This window comes from Phascolarctos cinereus, unplaced genomic scaffold (assembly GCF_003287225.1).
Source record: "Phascolarctos cinereus isolate Bilbo 61053 unplaced genomic scaffold, phaCin_HiC Scaffold_2;HRSCAF=192, whole genome shotgun sequence".
NCBI lineage: Eukaryota > Metazoa > Chordata > Mammalia > Diprotodontia > Phascolarctidae > Phascolarctos > Phascolarctos cinereus.
Window position 1 is genome coordinate 271,818,821 of NW_027555625.1, and position 19,765 is coordinate 271,838,585.

The 19,765-nt window shown below is 41.2% G+C and overlaps 1 protein-coding gene across 4 annotated transcripts in view; it reads left to right on the forward strand.

Annotated features, from left to right (window-relative positions):
* The first annotated feature begins 12,241 nt into the window (after window positions 1-12,241).
* The window catches only part of ELMO2 (engulfment and cell motility 2), a 51,737-nt gene continuing 44,213 nt past the window's right edge, over window positions 12,242-19,765 (forward strand). For 2 of the 4 annotated variants that reach the window (XM_020965453.2, XM_078150053.1), the window contains exon 1: window positions 12,243-12,346. The gene's annotated coding sequence lies outside the window, so the exon portion shown is untranslated. Of the gene's footprint in view, window positions 12,347-19,765 lie in introns of all 4 variants that reach the window. The other 2 variants (XM_078150054.1, XM_078150055.1) reach the window with 2 other exon arrangements.

Consider the following 19,765-nt stretch of genomic DNA (forward strand, 5'->3'; position numbering starts at 1 on the left):
CTGAGACGAGGGAGAAATTGGGGCACAAGTACAAGCACCCGAGCACCCCATCATTACAGGTCAGGGATCACACAAACCAGACCAGGTGTCCTGGTCTCTGGTATAAACATAATTATCTAAAGCAATTATATTGCAAGCTTTCTTACCCATTTGCGTTGGCGGTATGGGCTGTGCTGAGCTATGCAAGAGAACATTTCACTATTGTTTAGATTTAGGAGGAGAGAGGTCTGGGGCAAGATTAAGCAGGAATTTCTGATTTCCATAGCTTAAAGGGTCCTACTACCTAAAATGATAAAATAATGTTCTGCATTACACTTTTCCTTTTCCTTTGAGCTCTTTGGGATATAGACAGTAGTGGTATTGCTGGGTCAAAGGGTAATGCACAGTTTTATGCCCTTTGGACATAGTTTGATCCCAACCTTTTTTTGTGATTGACAGACAGGACTGTTAAGTGTTCCCCAAACTTGACGTTCTATCTCTGGCCTAGATCTCCATACTAACAAGCTGTCCCCATACACTGAAATGCACTGTCTTCATGATTGCCTCCCATAATGTCTGTGAAGACATCATTTCTTCGTGAGTGCCTCTTAAATTCCTACCTACCTTAGGCTCAGCTCAGTTGCCACCTCCTCTGTGGAACCTTCCCTTATGTCCTCAAGTTGTTGATACTCTGTCCTCAAAATAATTGCATTTGCTTATCTATGTATGGTAAAGAATATAGGTTTCCTGAAGGCAGGGACTATTTTATTTTTGTCCTTCCTTCTACATTGCCTAGCCCAAGGGCTTAACTTAATGTTTAATAAATGTTGAACTGAATGACTAATCGTCAGGTATTTACCAGAAATCATACATTTGCCAAAGGACTCAAAAGAAGTATGACATAATCCCTGCATTTGAGGCAAAGGCACAAGAAGGCAATTTTATGCTTGTTATAAAAGTTGTAAATCTGCAAGTTGTTTTTAGGAAAATTAGGTCTAATAATTTGCAGTGCTGCCTGCAGAGCCCAAGAGGGGCTGGAGCACTTCACCCTCCTCTCTGCTAAGCTCTAGACCCAGGCATACATAGCACAGGTTCAATCTTGAGGGAGCCTAACCAACTAAAAGAAAGGTTGTGCTCTTCTTTTCCCATTCTTTCACTCCTTAGGTTTCCATGTTGGCACTACAGGGAAAATTACATATATCTTAGGTTTGGCTCATGTCTTCTCAAAATGGACAGTAACTAGAAAGATACTCAATGTACAATATAAATCAGTTATAGATAGATATTTATTCCTATATAGAAAAGAAATGCTTAACACGCATGACTCAGAAGCTTACATTGGTAGAAAGATTTAAAATAATCTTTGGAATCTATAACTACTGTTACACTTTGCTAGGAGGCTGAGACTTAAAACCATCAACATCCAACTGGGCCCTCACTGCAAAAAACAATCTTGTTTTTTGACATTTTATAATTTTATATCTCTTTAATGTATTCACTATTCCACCTACCACAGCAACTTTTCCAAACTTTTTCATCCCTCGTCAAAGCTCCTATGGCCCCTTTTCTCTCCATAGAGGGAGCGAGACAGTCTAGCACCCTGAGGGAGAGATAGCAGGTAGCATGTGCCAAACAAGTCAAACCACTACCACCACCTTAACCAATGTCTCCCCTTGGACCTTGATTGAGACAGCCCAGAACCCTGAGTCCAAGAGCTTTGGGACTAGCAATGCTTCCAGGCCACTGCCCACAGCCATCATCATAGGAAGCAACCCCTATAGAGGTGCAACCTAGCCACAAATACTGAGGACCCAAAAAGAAAAGTTCTTGCTACCAAAGTTCTTGGCAATATCAAATGGTCCAACTTCAGAAATTGATAGGACGTTATCCATGGAAATTCCACAAAAGAAGAAGCATTATAATCTGCTTTGCTGTTATAGCCTAAGGACCATGGGACTTTTCCATCTGACTTGCCCCTGAAACCTCCCATATGTGTTGTCTCCTCCAATAGAATATGAGCTCCTTGAGAGCAGGGACTGTCTTACATTCCTATATGTACCTTCAGCACTTAGCAAATTACTTTTATGTAGACAAATCTTAACAAATGCTACATTCTTTTATTCACCATCTTAACTGAGAACCTTGCCTCATATTTCACTAAAAAAGCAAACAAAAAAACTGAGACCATGTCCCAAGGGTTCCCTCTTTTCCTCTCCTCTTCATCTCACATTGCTCAGAAATCTCCTCCTTCACCCCTGTCTTAAGTGGAGAGGTAGCCCTTCTTAACTAGGCAAACCCTTTTTTCATACACCCTTAATCTCATTGTATCCTGTCTTCTCTAGGATATTGCCCCCTTCATCATCCCCACTCTCTCCTTAATCTTCAGTCTCTTCCTATGTACCAGCTGCTTCTCTATTGCCTACAAACACGCCCATATGTTTCCCATCCTCAACAAACCTTCATTTGATTCTTCCATTTCTGCTAGCTATTGTCCCTTATTTTTCCTCTCTTTTGTAGCTGAATTCCTTGAGAACACCATCTCTAATTATTGTGTCCACTCTCTTTCCTCTTATTCTTTTCTTAACTCTCTGCAGTCTGGCTTCTCACCTCATCATTCAACAGGATCCATTCTTTCTAAAATAACCAATAAGCTCTTCTTTGCCAAACCTAATAACCTTTTCTCGGTCCTCATCCTTCTTGATCTCTCTGCAGCTTTTGACACTGCTGACTACCTGCTTCTCCTTGACCATCTTTTCTCTGTAGGTATTCATGACACTCCTGCTCTCCTTGGTTTGAACCCAGGTCTTCCTGGGACACTATGTTCCAGCCATTCTGGACTTCTTGCTGTTCTTCACACAGGAGACTCCATCTCCAGTGTCCATGACTTATACTGGCTATCTCCCATGCCTTAAATGTTCTTCTGTACCTCCCCCTCTTAGAATCCCTGGTTTCCTCATTCCTTTTTTTTTTGGGGGGGGAGGCAATGAGGATTAAGTGACTTGCCTAGGGTCACACAGCTAGTAAATGTTGAAGACTGGATTTGAACGCAGATCCTTCTAATTCCAGGGCTGGTGTTCAATCCACTGTACCATCTAGCTGGCCCCTGGTTTCCTTCAAGGATAGCTCAAGGACTTCCTTCCTGGTCTCTTCAGCTGCCAGTACCTCCCCATCCAAGAATGCCTGTGTTTGTTTTGAAGGTGTTTTGTAAATACCTATATGTGTATATAATATATCACTCTCCTTAGAATATAAGCTTTTTAAGGGAAAGAACTGTTTTTTCTTTTGTCTTTGTAGTCTGAGGGTTAGCATGGTATATATTAGAGGCTTAATAAAAGCTTGTTGATTGATTCCTGTTTCCCAGGCAAGTGTTCTACTTATTGCACAATACGGTCTCTCATTATGATTAATTTTAAAAAGTTAACAAGCATTTATTTTTCTCGCCTTCCCACCTACTACTTCCTTGAAAAAAAAAAGTAGAAAAGCAAAACCTTTGTCACAAACATTCATGGCCAAGTAAAACAAATTCTGACATTGGCCATGTCCAAAAACTTAAGTCTCACATATTAAATCTATCACCTCTTTGTCAGGAAGTAGACAGCAGATGTCACCATACTCTGGAATCGTGGTCATGGTTGTCATTGTGTTAATCAAACACTGAGGCAGTTAGGCGGAATAATGAATAAAAAACTGGGCTAGGAGTCAGAACAGACTTCAGTTCAAATCTAGTCTTAGGTATTTATTGGTTGCATGACTTTGGGCAAATCTTTTAACCTCTGTCGGACCTCAGTCTCCCTGGCTTTAAAATGGTGATAATGACAACACCTACTTCCCACTCTTGTTGTAAGGATCAAATGAAATATTTATAAATCTCTTAGCGCAGTTCCTAGCACATAGTAAGTATTTAAATGCCTGTTCTCCTTCATGATCAGAGTCCTGAAGCTTTTCAAAATTGTTTATCTTTACACTGTTTTTATTATTGCATAAATTGTCCTCCTGGTTCTGCTCACTTCACTAAGTAATAGTAGTTCATACTGGTCTTCCTGGATTTCTCTGAAAACATCCTTTTTAGCATTTCTTAGTCATAATAGTATTCTATTATATTCATATGCCGTAATTCGTTCTGCTATTCCCAGTCAATGGCCACTCCCTCAGTGTCCATTTCTTTGCTGTCAGAAAAAAGAGGCTACTATAATTTTTTTTTTAACAGACATAAGTCCTTTTCAGTCTTTGGGGTATAGGCCTAGTTTTGTTATCATTGAGTCAAAGAGCTTAGAAGTTTTGGGAGCATAGTTCCAAATTGCTCTCCAGAGTGGCTTAACCTCTAATTATGAATATAAGAGCAGTTTAGAAAGGTCTTTTACAAGTAGTGTGGTGGTACAGTAATATGAAGTAATACTCACTAATTAAAGAAATTTATTTTATTAATTATATACTCTGCTTCTATGCTTCAGTTGCCTTCTCACCTTGGAACTTCTCTGGTTTCCTGGAGTCTTCTTGTCCTACAGAGGTTCCCAAACTTACTTGGCATACTACCCCCTTTCAAAAAAATTTACTCAGCAACCCCCTGGGGTTAGGTTAGATTAATCCTTATTTTTATTCAACAACCCCTAATTGCACCCAAGGCTACTACCTATTTTTGTTGGGGGAGGTATTGCCCACTTTGGAAACTTATGCCTAGAACATCTCTCCACCATGCTGGCTTTATGACCACTTCTCTCATTGATGAGTTCCATCTGGAATCACTGTTTCAAAGATGGCCCAGGATGACCATGCTTTGCTTTTCAATTAGTTTGTAAATTCTTTGAGGGCAGAGATTGTTTTTTGACCCTTTTTGCATTCCTAGATCTTAGTACAGTGCCTGGAACGTAGTAGGTGCTTAATAAATGTTTATTTATTGATTGATTGACTCTGCTTGTGATTCTATGGACTTCTGCCACCATGGCCTGATATTTTCTCTCCTCTTTTCATTTCCTTTTATATGGCATTTTCCCCCATAAGAAATGTAAGCCCTTTCAGGTCAGGGACTCTTTCTTTTTTGCTTATATTTGCCACAGTGCTTGACACATAAGATGTTTAATAAATGCTTATTATCTGCCTGTCCATTTGTTAATTAAAGTACCTACAAAAGCAGTTAAGACAAACATCACTGTTCTATCTAAGCTAATTTATTTATTCAGTGCCATACCAATCAAACTACCAAAAAATTATTTTATTGAGTTAGAAAAAATTATAACAAGGTTCATTTGGAAGAACAATAGGTCCAGAATATCAAGGGAAATAATGAAAAGAAATGCAGGGGAAGGTGGCCTAGCCATTCCAGATCTTAAATTGTATTATAAAGCAGCAATCATCAAAACTGCTTGGTACCGGCTAAGAAATAGAGTGGTGGATCAGAGGAATAGGTTAAATATGCGAGACACAGTAGCCAATGACTATAGTAATCTATTATTTGATAAACCCAAAGACCCCAGCTTTTGGGATAAGAACCCACTCTTTGAAAAAAACTGCTGGAAAAACTGGAAAAGAGTATAGCAGAAACTAGGCATAGACCAAAATCTCACACCATATACCAAAATAAAGTCAAAATGGGTTCATGATTAGATATAAAGGCTGATACTATAAGTAAACTGGGAGAACAAGGAATAGTTTACCTATCAGATCTATGGAGAACAGAAGAATTCATGACCAAACAGGAGATAGAGAACATTAAAAAAGCAAAATGGATAATTTTGATTACATTAAATTGAAAAGTTTTTGCACAAACAAAGCCAATGCAACTAAGATTAGAAGGAAGGTAGAAAATTGGACAATTTTTACAACCAGTCTTTCTGATAAGGGCCTCATTTCTAAAATATAGAGAGAATTAAGACAAATTTATAAGAATACAAGCCATTCCCCAATTGATAAATGGTCAAAGGATATGAAGAGACAGTTTTCAGATGAAGAAATTAAAGCCATCTATAGTCATATGAAAAAATGCTCTAAATCATTATTGATTAGAGAAATGCAAATCAAAACAACTCTGAGGTACCACATCATACCCATCAGATTGGCCAACATGACAAAACAGGAAAATGATAAATGTTGGAGAAGCTGTGGGAAAATTGGAACACTAATGCATTGTTGGTAGTATTGTGCAATGATCCAACCATTCTGGAGAACAATTTGGAACTATGCCCAAAGGGCTATAAAAATGTGCATACCCTTTGGTCTAGCAATAGCACTTCTAGGGCTGTATCCCAAAGAGATCATACAAATGGGAAAAGGACCCACATATACAAAAATATTCATAGCAGCTCTTCTTGTGATGGCCAAGAATTGGAAATTGAGAGGATGCCCATCAATTGGGGAATGGCTGAGCAAGTTGTGGTATATGAATGTAATGGAATACTATCGTGCAATAAGAAATAATGAACAGGTTGACTTCAGAAAAACCTGGAAAGACTTGTATTGTCTGATGCTGAGTGAAGTGAACAGAACCAAAAGAGCGTTGTACACAATAACAGCCATGTTGTGAGATGACTAATATTGACAAACTTAACCCTTCTCAGCAATACAAGGATCTAAGACATGTCCAGAGGCCTTGTGATGGAAAATGCTATCCACACCCAAAGAAAGAACTACGGAAGTTGAATTGCTATCTTTTTTCTCTTCTGTTGAGGTTTGTTTCCTCTTTCTGATGGTTCCTCCTATTGGTTTTAATTTTTACTTACATCACTAATGTGAAAATATGTTTGATAGGAATGTAAATGTATAGCCTATATTAGATTGTGTGCTGTCTTGGGGAGGGTGGTGGGGAGGTAGGGGGAGAAATATTTTAAACTCAAAAGCATATAGAAGTGATTGTTGAGAAATCAAAATAAATTAACAAAATTTAAAACAAAAGAAACATTACTGGAGGCAGATGCTGGGAGAAAACTCTCACCAATTTTACAGAATGACTTAGGGACCGAAAATTTCATGCAAATTTGTCAATTCAGTTCATAAAAGGGAAGAAGATTATGGAAGGTTTTGCACAAAGGAATGCTAGGCCCTGGCCTCACAACAAGTTACTCTCTACCAAACAATCAGCAAAAGGCAGACCAAAAACAAACAGAAGCTTTACTAAAGCAATTTATAATTTATCTGAAACCAAAACAAAAATGCACTTTATTTTCAATTTCAAAGCTTTTTCTCACATGGGCTAGAGAGTCAATGCAATGGGGGTGGAGTCAACCCTAAGTGGAGAATACTTTCCATCTTGTGATTAGCTGGATCAAGCCATATAGTTTGTTAGTATTCCTGGGAGGACTGCTATGCCTTCTGGGGATTGTAGTCCTGTAAGAAATCCTGTTAAGGAGGATCTGTTCTTGGGGGAAGGGGACAAGCACTTACTAAATACCTATTACTCTAAGCCCAGAAATGCTTTAATAATAATAATAATAATTAGCATTTATCTAGTGATTACTTTGTGCCAGGAACTATGCTAAGTGTTTTACAAATATTTCCTTTGATACTCACAACAACCCTGGGAAATGGGTGCTACTATTATCCTCATTTTATGGATGGGGAAACTGAGACAAACAGGTTAAATGACTTGCCCAGGGTCACATAACTAGTGTCCAAGGCTGGATTTGAATTCAGATCTTCCTGACTCCAGGCCAGGCATCAGCAGATTTAGAGCTGGAAGAGACCCTTAGAAACCATTAAGACCAACCCTCTCATTTTATGGATATGGAAACTGAGGCTGAGAAAACTTTAGTGACTTGCTCATGGTAACCACCAGTAAGTGTCTGAGTCAGGATTTGAACTCAGCTCTTCCTGACTCTAAGCTCAATACGCTATCCACTGAGCTATGTGATTCTGTCTCTTTCTGCTTCATCATGATTACTGAGCTAAATTTGAATTGCATTACTCATTTTTATGCAAATCATTTAACTTCTGTGTGCCTCAGTTTTTTTTATCTGTAAAATGGGACTAATAATACCCAGAGTACCAACTTCACAAGATTGTTGTGAAGTTCAAATGGGCTGATTTATATAAAGTTCTTTGTAAACTTTGATGTACTAAGGTTATTCTTTCTACAGCTTGACTTTCCCCATCCGGGTTTTGCTACATCTCAGGTAGGCATAAGAAATTAAATAGGATTTTTTGGGGGGAGTTTTGCAGAAGCCACAGATGACACAGAGCCCATGACCAAATACTTAACCCAAAATTTACAATAAGGTAGTGTAAAACACCCCATAAAAGAGAAAGAAAAAATTCCAACTTCTCTGGTATGAAGGATCAGAACATTTTACAAGGATTTTCCAAATCAAGGGGGCACTGTACCTCTAGTCCCCCTGACGTGGTTTGGGGTTGCTGGGAACCCTGAAATGTCAAGGTACAGGGCAGTGTCTGCCTAGAATGAATTCACACGCTCAAATCATCTTCCAGCCAAGTGACAAGGTTTATTGTAATGCCAATAAAGTGGGCCAGATTCTTAGGGAAACTGCAATTTAATGGAGGTGAGGATGATGCTTATATACAAAAGGGACAGTGAAAGTATCCGGATGGGATTAAGGAGTGGTAAGTAGTCTGGGGTGGGCCAGATGCCACAGTGAAAGGAAAATCAAGTAGGTTAATTAGATGATCCAAGTGGGATTGAGGAGTGCTTAGTATATGCAAGTAGTCTGAGGTGGGCCAGTGATCTCCATGGGCTACTGGAATGTAAGGGAAAATTCAGGGCCTTTAGGGATCCAGATCATATCATCCCATCACCCTGAGATGGTATATATTAGTATCATTTATTAAGGTAATTGGCAGCAAGGTGGTGGTGGTGCAGTAGATAAATCACCAGGCCTGGAGTCAGGAAAACCTGAGTTCAAATATGACCTCAGACACCAGTTATGTGACCCTGGGCAAGTCACTTAACCCTGTTTGCTTCAGTTTCCTCATCTGTAAAATGAGCTGAAGAAGGAAATGGCAAACTACTTCAGTATCTTTGCCAAGAAAACCCCAAAAGGGGTCACAAAGACATGACTGAAAACGATTAAACTAAACATTAAGATAATCATGTAACCCAACCCTATCATTTTATAGCTAAGTTAACTGAGGTTCAGAGACAGTAATGGATTTGCCTAAAATCATATAGCTAATTAGGGACAGAGAGAACACTAGAACCCTAATCTTTTGGCCTCAGTATTTTTCCCCATTACTTGACAGTGCCTTGTTATTTAAATTTTCATTGACATCTTTTATTTGCATATCACCATCATTTCTGAATATATCTTTCCCTCTTCCCTCCCCAGTAAGCTATCCCTTGTAACAAAAAAAGAAAAAAAGTAGTTCAGCAAAACTGACCAAAACATAAACCTAGGAGTCTGACAGAATATGCAACATTCCATACCACAGTCCCCTCCTATCCTTCACCTCTGTAAAGAAAGGAGGGAAGTGTACAATATACACAATTTTCTCAATAGGTCAGGTGCTATACAATCATGGGATTTTGAGGTCATCTACTCCCTCATTTTACAGATGAAACTAAGGCAGATGGAGCTGAAATAACGTGCTTCAGTTCACATGGAATGTCAAGGGTCAGAAAGAATCCAGACTATAACCTGACCAGAGCCACTGAAAGCAAAGGGAGCAGTCCAGGGCCAGGCTGGCCAGTAAGGTTGCGGAGAAAGGAGCACACACTAGTAGTTTTCTATTTTAAGTAATGATTCTGGCTCACCAGGTACTAATCCCAGCTGTTTTTTCTTGCCAAGAATATAGAAGCTGTCAGTACCCTATTCATTTCCTTTTTTTTGTAAATTTTTTAAATTTTACACTTAAATACAAAATGAGAAAAAAACACATTTCCATGTACACAGCAAACCATAAGAGAGGATTTAATACAAAGCAATACATTTCCATTTCAAGAAAACCTATGTAATAAATACTATACATTGTTTTCAAAGCTATGCAGCTTTTCTTTGCTTCCTTGTTGGTTTTCTTTTGTTCTGTGCTATGCACTTTTTACTCTATTTCCCCCCCCTCCCCCGCCAAAGAAGGCTACAATTAAGCATGGATATATATACATATACATAGATATCTAAAAACATAGACAGACATACATACATACACTCATAAACATATATGTAAGACTATACTATGCTCCTTACCTCTTACCATCTGTTTCTCTGACAGTAGATAGCATCTTCCTTCATAAGTCTAAGTCTTTCCATGCTTTTCTAAATCAATCAGCTCTTCATTTCCCTCCCTATAACAATATTCCTTTCTGGATTCAAACAGCATCTTCCTTCATAGGATCTTTGAGTTAATTCGGGTGTTTATAATAGTCAGAATGATTTGGTTGCTCAAAGTTGTTCTTAAAACAATACTGCTGTTACTGTATACAATGTTCTCTTAGTTCTAATCATTTCACTCTTCATTATTTCGTGGAGGCATCTCCGTGCTTTTCTAAACACACTATTAATTTCAATACCTTAAAATAAGCTATTGACAAAGCCTTATATCCTTATATATGTATATATGTGTGTGTGCGTATATATATATAGCCTTAAATACATATACACACTATAATATATATATATATATATATATATATACATATATATCCTATATATTATGACTTTGTTCTTGACTTCCTATCATTGTGGAGAAAGAGCCTACCTTTCTCATCACCATCAGGAGCAACTGCTGACCCACTATCACCAACAGGCAGGAGGGGCAGCAGCTCCCAAACCCACCAGTCCTACTTCCAACCCAGCCATCATCCTAGGAAGGAAACTCTATGGAGATGCATCCTAGCAACTGCTCCTGCAGGTGCTTTAGCCACAAATACTGAAGACCAAAAAAGTAATGTTCTTTCCACCAAAGTCCTTGGCAATGTTAAATGGTTCAACATAAAAAACTCATACGATTTTACCAGTGGAAATGATATTTAAGAAAAGGTATTTCTCTCTGATTTGCTACTGTATCCTAAGGACCATGGGAACTTTCCATCTGACTTACAGCTGGAACCTTCCATTTGTGTTGTCTCTCCTATTAGAATATAAGCTCACTGAAGGCAGGGCCTGTTTTACTTTTCCATTTGTATTTACAGGGCTTAGCCCAGTGCTTTGTGTGTAGAAAGAACTGAACAAATGCTGTATTCATTCATTCACCGTATTTCTGCCAGTTATTTTCATTATTTTTCTTCTCATGTCCCTTTCCATTTCGGACAGGGAAGACTTCTCAAGGGAATAGGCAATCTATTCTTCTGTCTTTTCTTAGCATAACCTTGTTCTTGTATTTGAAGTGTATAAAGCCTTTCTTTTAATTGCTAGTTGTAGATAATCGTGACCAAAAATAGATGTCTTTGAAGAAGATCCCAGTACTAACTCCACAGGCTAGGATGTGACAAATATTTGGAAAATGTGGAGGAGGGTTTCTATGAAATGGGCTTCTGTAAGACTGAGGGGGTATGTTGGAGAATTGTGGGAATTAAGATTCAATATGTAGTCATAAGTTGTCAGAGCTGGAAGGGGCCTTAGAACACAGAATATAGAAAGAGAATGTCAGCACTGGAAGGAAATTCAACAATAATTTAATGTGAAAGTCCTAATTTTCTAGAGGAGGCCCAGAGAGGGAAAATGACATAGCCACAGTCACATGTTCAGTGAATGGCAGAGCCTACTTCTGGGCTCACTCCTTTAGAAGTGCCTGTGACAGTAGCTGCCTCCCACACCGCCTTGAGCATCACCAGCCCAGCTGCATCCCTCAGTCAGTGACTGCTCTGCGCCCACGGTCAGCTCTGGGCTATGGGTGTTATTAGTGCAATTATGGTAGGAAGCAATGAGACTTTGACACAGGCTGTCACTTCCCACTCTCAGGTCCCCTTAACACTATTATTGCTGTTGTTGCTGTGGGCTATTTGGTTGTGTACTGTTGTGCTATACTGTGCATTCATATAGGAAGAAGAGGTCTCCATCTCCACAACCTAGAAAGTGTTACAAAGATCTGGGCGGGGGGGGGGAGTGGTTCTCTTCACGATTCCAGCCCTAGTCCCAACAAGTAAAAAGGCAAGCTGTGGCCCCTCCTTCCTGCAAAGAAAGAGGTCCTTAGAGTACATGGCCAAGACAAAAAAAAAAAGTGTCAGGTCCCTTTAAATTCCAGCTCTAATGGCCGGGGTCCCCCAGCAGCGGCCCAGGCTTCCCCGCCAGCCGGGTAACAGCTCCACCCTCCTCCTGATCGACAATCGGGTGGCCCAATAGAAGGAGAGGGTGACGGCCGCGGAGCAATGGGAGCGCGGGACAGCCTTCACGGAGGCGGGGCCTTACAAGGCTGGGCCAGGGAGTCCGCCTGGCTGAGCCGCGGCAGCAGAGCCCTGGGCGCGACGGCAGGGCCCAAGCTGTGGGCCCGGGTGAGTAACGGTCGGCAGAGCCGGTGCTGGAGCCGGCTCTGGGGCTGGCGAGGATGAAGGTCCCAACTGGGTCTTCCTGGGGGTGCGGGGGAGGAGGCGGCGAGGGCCAAAGGGCGAGGGCGCCCCGGGGGCCTGGGCTGGAGGGGCTGTGAAAGCGGGGGGCGGGGAGGGGAGGGGTCCTAGGGAGCTGGGGGAGGGGATTGGAGGAATGGAACGTGGGGGCGGGGGCGCGAGAAGCGGGGGTGGGATACGGAGGGGAGGGGGATTGGGGTAAAGGATGCCTGGGGAGGGGTAAAGGATGTTTGGGGACGCGAGGAATGGGGGTAAAAGATGTGTAAGGAGGGGGAGGAACGGGGGTACGCTGTCTGGAAAGGGGGACAATGGGGAGAAAGGATATCTGGGGAGTGGGGAGAATGGAGGATAGGATACCTGGGGAGGGGGAAGAATTCGGGAAAGGATGCCTGGAGAGGGGGGCAATAAGGGAAGGGGATGTTTTGGGGGGAGAATGTGGTAAAGAGAGAGGGAGAGTGGAAAGGAGGGAGAGTGGCAGAGAAAGGATGTCTGGACAGGGGATAATGGGGGGAAAGGATCTCTGGGGAGGGGGGAGAATGAAGGAAGAGATACTTAGGGAAGGAGAAGAATGGGAGAAAGGATGTCTGGGGAGGGGGGAGAATGGGGGGGAACGATCTCTAGGGAGGGGGCCAATGGGAGGGAAGACTTTCTGGAAAGGGGGGAAGAATGGAGGAAGGGATATCTGGCGAGGGGGGAGAATGGGGAAAGGATGTCAGGAAAGAGGAGAGATGGGAAGAATGAATGGCTAGGGAGGAGGAAAATTGGGGGGAATAGATGACTGAAGAGGAGGGAGGATGGGGAACAGATGGTTGGGAATGGGGGAGAATGGGGGGAAAGGTGGCTGAGTAGGGGAGAGATTTGGAAGGGATGTAGAAAGAGAGCCCTGGGTAGTCATATTAGAACACGAAAGTTTTAAGACTCCCAAGATTCATAGGTAGGATCATGCATTTGGAAGGACTTTAGAGATCATCTAGCCCACACCTGTCATTTTTTCAAATGGGATTTTTAAAAAAATCTCATTAAATTAAAATTTTTAAAAAAAAACTCTGTGAGGACAGGGACTGTCTTTACTTTTTTGTTTTCCTTTCTCTAGCATTTAGTGCAGGGTCTAGCAGATAAACACTCAACTGATGATTGTTGATTGATAATGAACTCTGGAGAGGTTGAATGATTAGCCCAAGATCATGTTAGGTAATATGTGACAGAGTAGGACTCGTTAATCTCTATCACATCCCCAAATTACGAAACTATTTTGGGATTTGAACCCATGCTTATGGGTCAGGGTGTCAGAAGCCTATTCTCAGATTTAGGGACTATTGTGCCAAGGTTGTGTCTTTTCCAACCTCATTCATAATGAGGTATGCCAGGGCTCTGAAGATGATGGTGGTAAGTCAGAACTTCTTGAACACAGCATCATGTGATTGATACACGTGACTTAACTTCCAAGAGTTAAGATCTGATGTGTCTGTCTAGGAGTTGGAACTACTTCTCTAACTGTCCTTCCAGCTGTCTTGAGTATTGGAGACATGCATAGGACAAGTATGCTCAGGGAATGATGTTGAAGAAGATTATACAAGATACTTTGTTAGCTGTTTAGCCCGAAAACCATCCTTGATTGGTGGTAGGTCATATATGCCAATCCTGTGTAAGAACAGTTGAAGCAAACCCAGGCATTGGTTTGAGGAGGTACCCTACCTAAAATATCTAGTGGTCACGGGATCATAGGCTTTTGAGCTAGGGGGAAACCTGGAGGTCGTAGTTCACCTAGGGAAGCTATGTAGTAAAGTCAGAAGACTTGGGTTTTAATCCAACTCTGATACTTACTACCTAATGTGTTTTGGGATGAGCTATTTATTTAACCTCTTGAGGTCTGTTTCCTCATGTCTAGAATGAGAGGATTGAATTAGTTAAGCTATGTGGTTATTTCCAATTTTAAATCAATAATCTTTTGAACCAAACTTTTCATTTTGCAGATGAGGAAACTGAGGCCCAGAGAAAAGAAATGACTTGCCCAAATCAGAACCAGGATTTGAGCCCAGGACATCTAATTCTACACTCAGCATAGTATCTATTGTGCCAATATCTAAGTTTGGTGTCTAGATGCACTTTGGGTTCTGTTCATCAGTTTGCTTCAAATCAACAAGAATTTACAGAACACTTATTATGTGCTTGGACACTGACCGGGGGTGGTGCTAGAATATAGAAAAGAATGGAAATACAGACCTATAGGACACTACTTATCCTCAGGGAACTCGGTTTTGTTGGAATTCAATACATATTTGAAGCAGATGACATTACAAAGCAGTATTCAGTATGATTGAGTGAATAGTGGGTGGTGCAGACAGTAAGTGCCAGTTTGGTTTTAGAGCAGCAAATGTTGAAGAGCAGATGCGAACTCCTAAGGCAGCTCTGGACCTGACTCAGACTTAGAAAAGTCCTTCAGAAAAAGAATAATGATGATGCCACCTTGCATTCTTACAGTGGATTTTTTGGTTTTGTTTCTTGTTTTGCTTTCCAAATCCCCTTCATCTCTGTTGTCTCCTGTTTTAACTACATCCCTGGCAGGCAGCAGTGTAGTAAAAAGAGCAATGAACTTGGATTCAGGAGACCTGTGTTCAAATGCTGGCACTGATACTTATTAGCTGTGTGACTGTGGACAAGATACTTAACCTCTCAACCTTAATTTAGTCATCTGTAAAATGGGGAAACTAATAACTACATACTTGTGAGGAAATTGCCAAGTAAGCCTTAAAGCACTCTCGAAATGGGAATTAGTAGATGGGTCACTTTACAGCTGAGGGAGCTGAGGTTTATTTGCCTTTGAGTCAACTCCCTCATTTTACATATGGGAAAGTGGAGGCTCAGAAAGAAGTGACTTATCCAAGGTCATATAGCTGGTCGGTGGCATATAGCTGAGGGATTATGGCCTAAGTCTCATGATACCAGCTATCATCATACTATGCTACTAAGTAGTGGCAGTCTTCTTGATTCTCAGCCTGAGTCTCTTTTCCTTACACCTCACTGCCTGCATGTGCATCTGAGCATCTTGGACTTCTTGCACAATCCTATTAGCCTTTTAAAGGGAAACCGTTGTTCTAAAGCTCCAGCTACACTTTTCACCCTGTATTCTGTTTTCTTTTCCTTCTTGGCAGCCCCAAATACTGAAGGAAGTGGTTCTATGGGCAGATGTCTGCTAACTCTACTACTAACAAGGAACCAATATTCTTGGTTAAGGATCTGGGAGGTTCTAGGCATTATCTATATACAGCTGTCTCAGCCAGTGATGTTTTTGTGTTTTCCTAAAGACAAGGTCAAATTCTACTTTTCTGTTTGCCAGCTGTGGGATCCAGTACAGGCTGTCTTTGGGATGAAAGAAGAGAAGTGGGCTCAAAGTCAGGGTTGGCTAAGAGAACTCCACCAACTTTGTTATCAGCTTCTCCCCTCCACTCACCCTCTACTTTGTACATCTGTTGTTAGTTGTAGTTTGTGAGCCCACTTTTGGGGTATATTTCTACTTCTGACAGATTTTGGCTAAGTAGTGACAGATACCTGAGTTGCTTCTTGCTTGTGTTTTGGTATCTGCTGATGCTTCCAGCAGTGAATGTCAGAACCTGAATCTGTTGCTTAATCAGATCCTATTCTACTCTGTACTAACAGGCACATTGTGGTCTGAGTGGTGGAAGCTGAGTCAGTGCTCAGATGGAGAGATTTCTGGGGAAAGCCAGAGGTATTAGAGATGGTATTGCTGATTAAGTAATGGGTGTGCCCTCAAGTTTCTCTCCTGGTGGTATGTCTCCTAGAATCATGTAATGACAGAGATGGAAGGGAACTTAGAATACAGAAGATTAGAATGAAAGGGAGAATGTTAGAACACAGAATGGCAGAACTCAAAGGGGACTTTAAGTCCCTTATTTAGTCTAGCCCTTCATTTTAGAGATGGGAAACTGAGTCCTAGCAAAGTGAAGTAACTTAATCTGAGGTCACACAGCAAGATAGTGGTGGAAACAGGGTTTGAACCCAAGTCTCAGGCCTCCAAGTGCTTTCCACTACACTGTCACAGTCACCTGGTGAGATTTTATAGAACCAGACTTCCCTCAACAGTATTAGTAAAGAATGTTAGAACCTTTTCTTTAAAGGAGTAGGGGGTTCACCCTTATGGTGCCTCCCCTCTTGTCCCCTAATTCCTTGGTAATGGGACAGTCATTTTTCACTTCCTTTCTTAAGATATGCCATGTAGCAGCAGCATCATAATCCAGTCCTGTGGAGCAATCACCACATTTATGTGATTTATAAAAGTGTCAAGGAGTTTTTGTAACAATGATGAGTCTATACGCACATCTTTCAAAATCCACTTAAAGAATGCTCTATTTGAGACACTCTGTGATGCCCATTCTTCTCACTGTGGCTTTGTCTTTGAAACCTGAGTTTTAGTTCTTCCTAATATGTAGCCAGATTATCTTCATTGGATGAGTGCATGTCAGAGGGCTTCTTTCCCAATTTGCTTGTGGTTTGAGTTTTCAAAGATTTTCTTTTATATCAAAAGTGAAAAGGGTGGGAGAAGAGTCATTTTATTCAGAATGGGCAGATTACTTCTTTGTCCCCCTGGGGCTGGACTGAGAGACACAGCTCAGCTATCCCTGGCCAATTTCTCCTGAACTCTGCACTACTGCTGAGTGAAAGAGTGAGAGAGGCTATTTATAACCCTGTGAATTTTGCAGTGGTAGTTGAATTACTTCATCCTGATTTTTACTTCCTTTCAAAAATGAAAATGAAGAAAATGAGCAAGCATGCTCTGTTGAGAGGGCTCATCTGGGGGGAGTCTCAGCATCTCACACACACACACACACACACACACACACACACACACACACACACACACACACACACACCCCATTTTCACGTGAGAAAACATCACTAATATGTGCCATGTTGAGTTGTAATCTTCATCAGATGTGTTTCTTTTTCTCTCTTCTTGGGAGCCAGCATTTGGTCCACTGGGTTAGAAGATCCAATTTTTTGGCCTTAGCAGTAATAAACATGTATCAGTAGGTAGAAGTTACAATGAAACATATTTTAGCTCTCTATATAAAAGACTTTCCTCACAATCTGAGCTATCCAACAAAGGAGTAAAAGAGAGTTCCCTGGTCCTGGAGATGGCTTAGAGGCTGAATGACCACTTGTAGAGGGACTTGTGCTTCAGGTGGTTTGCATAAGACCAGTCTCAGGTCCCTTGTGGCTGTGATATTCTTTGATATTGAATTAAATTTAGAGAAATATTTTAACACAGAATGACTTGTTGGGTGCTTAGGGAGAAAACCAACAGGTAACTCTGAAAATTAATAAGTTTCTTTTAGGAGCCATAGGCAGATAATAGGTATAGTAATAGTGATTTGGTACAGGTCTTGTCTGTCATGTGATTTAAATTTTCAATGTCCATCATATCCCACTTACATAGGTGTCATGTGACTGGTTTTTTAACAGACTAGAATTTCTTCCTTCAAACAGGTGCTGTTCCCTTCAAAACCATTCCCTTAAGAGACCATGTGCTTATCCCACAGTGCTATTGTTGCTCATCATCTCTTTCAGTCCTTTGAGAAGGGCCTTCAGAATCTACGGTCCCAGCTGTATCCTATCCATAGTGCTGGCCTATCTTTATTGCCTGAGGATAGATTTGGTTTTTAGAAATGGCCCAGAGTCATTCAGACTCAAATTGGGAGAATAAGGTGGTTGGTCAAGCTGGTAGGTGCTGTTTGGGGTCAGAAATGACTCTGGAAAGTAATGAAGCTGGTTTCTTGTCCAGCTTGTGAGAAAGCCCGGAAAACAGTTCCCAAAGAGGAGTTCCAAATGTTGCACAATGACAGCATTGTTAGAATAAACATGTAGCTTCTCAAGGGGACTTTTGAAGAAGACAGTACTCTTTTCAATATGTAAGTTCTTAATATAGAGTCATAAGATTTATGGAGTTTTAGAATCAGAAAGAATGACAAATAGTGTTTTGTCAGACTCACTTTATAGGTTAGGAAATTGAGTGCAAGAAGCACTGGACTGAGGAAGAACTTGGGTTCTAGCCTTAGCTCTGCCAGTTATTTTTGTGAGATCTTGAGTAAGTGACTTAACTTCCTCTCTGCTCCTCCCCTCTTTTCTCTCTCTAAAATAAGAGGGTTGTACTAGATGATCTCCAAGGACCCTTTTATCAGTAATATTCTATAATTCTATGCCCATGTTCATACAGCTAGGTAATGGCAGACCTGGGATGAGACCCCAAGTGTCCTAACTCTGTCCAGTGTTCTTCCCACTACACTTCTGCTTACATATATTTAGAAGTCAGTCTTGTTACAATAGAATCACATCTTCTAGTTAGATCAGTTTTTTATGGGTGAGGAGGCCAGAAGAAGTTAAAACTGTAGGTTCTCAGTGAGTTCAGGGCCACCTTTGGAATCCAGTTTCTCTGTTGTGTCCCCATCCACCTGGACCCAGTTATATCATTGAGACAGAGGATTTGCAACCAAAAGAGTTGTGGGTGTGTGGTGATGGTCAGTTCTGTTTTGTGTACCTCATGTGAATCTCTGCACACAAAAGCCACAAATAGTGAACCAGATTTCTGGGGCCCTCAGGTCAGATTGAGGCGGGTCTCCACCATGAGATGTCTTAGAGGATGAGAGTTGGCAATTTCTTCCTCCCATCCACTGGGTGGGTTCTAGGGATGTTGATGTCTCAGCAATTTGGTCTGACGCATCCTATCCCACTTGGAACACCCATGACTTGGTAGCAAGTGGTAGTTATGATTTCCCTCTTCTTGAGGCTTGTGAATGTGTGGGGAGAGAAAGGTTCTATTTCTCTTTTTTTTTCTCTTGAGGCAGTTGGGGTTAAGTGACTTGCCAAGAGTCACACAGCTAGTAAGTATCAAGTGTCTGAGGCTGGATTTGAACTCAGGTCCTCTTGACTCCAGAGCCAGTGCTCTATCCACTGTGCCGCCTAGCTGCCCCAAGGTTCTGTTTTTCGATCATTGATAGGTCACCCTGAGAATTCCTTATTGCTGGACCCTGAAAGCCAGTCTGTACTTATCAGACTAGTACAGCTCTGAATGACAGCTTGGCCATTTAGAATCATGTTAGAGGAGAAAGAGACAGAACAAAGGAAAAAGATGGTTAGAGCTAGAAGGGCCCTTAAAACATGGAATATTCGATCTGGGAGGTATTCTTGATTTGATCTGAATCTGTAATTTCATCAGTATAGGGAACTTCATGTGTGGAACTTACCTGCACTGATGAAGATTGGCAGCTGTTCTGTGAATTACAGACCCAGAAAGTTTCTGAGAGCACTGAGAAGTTTTGTGATTTGTGAGTC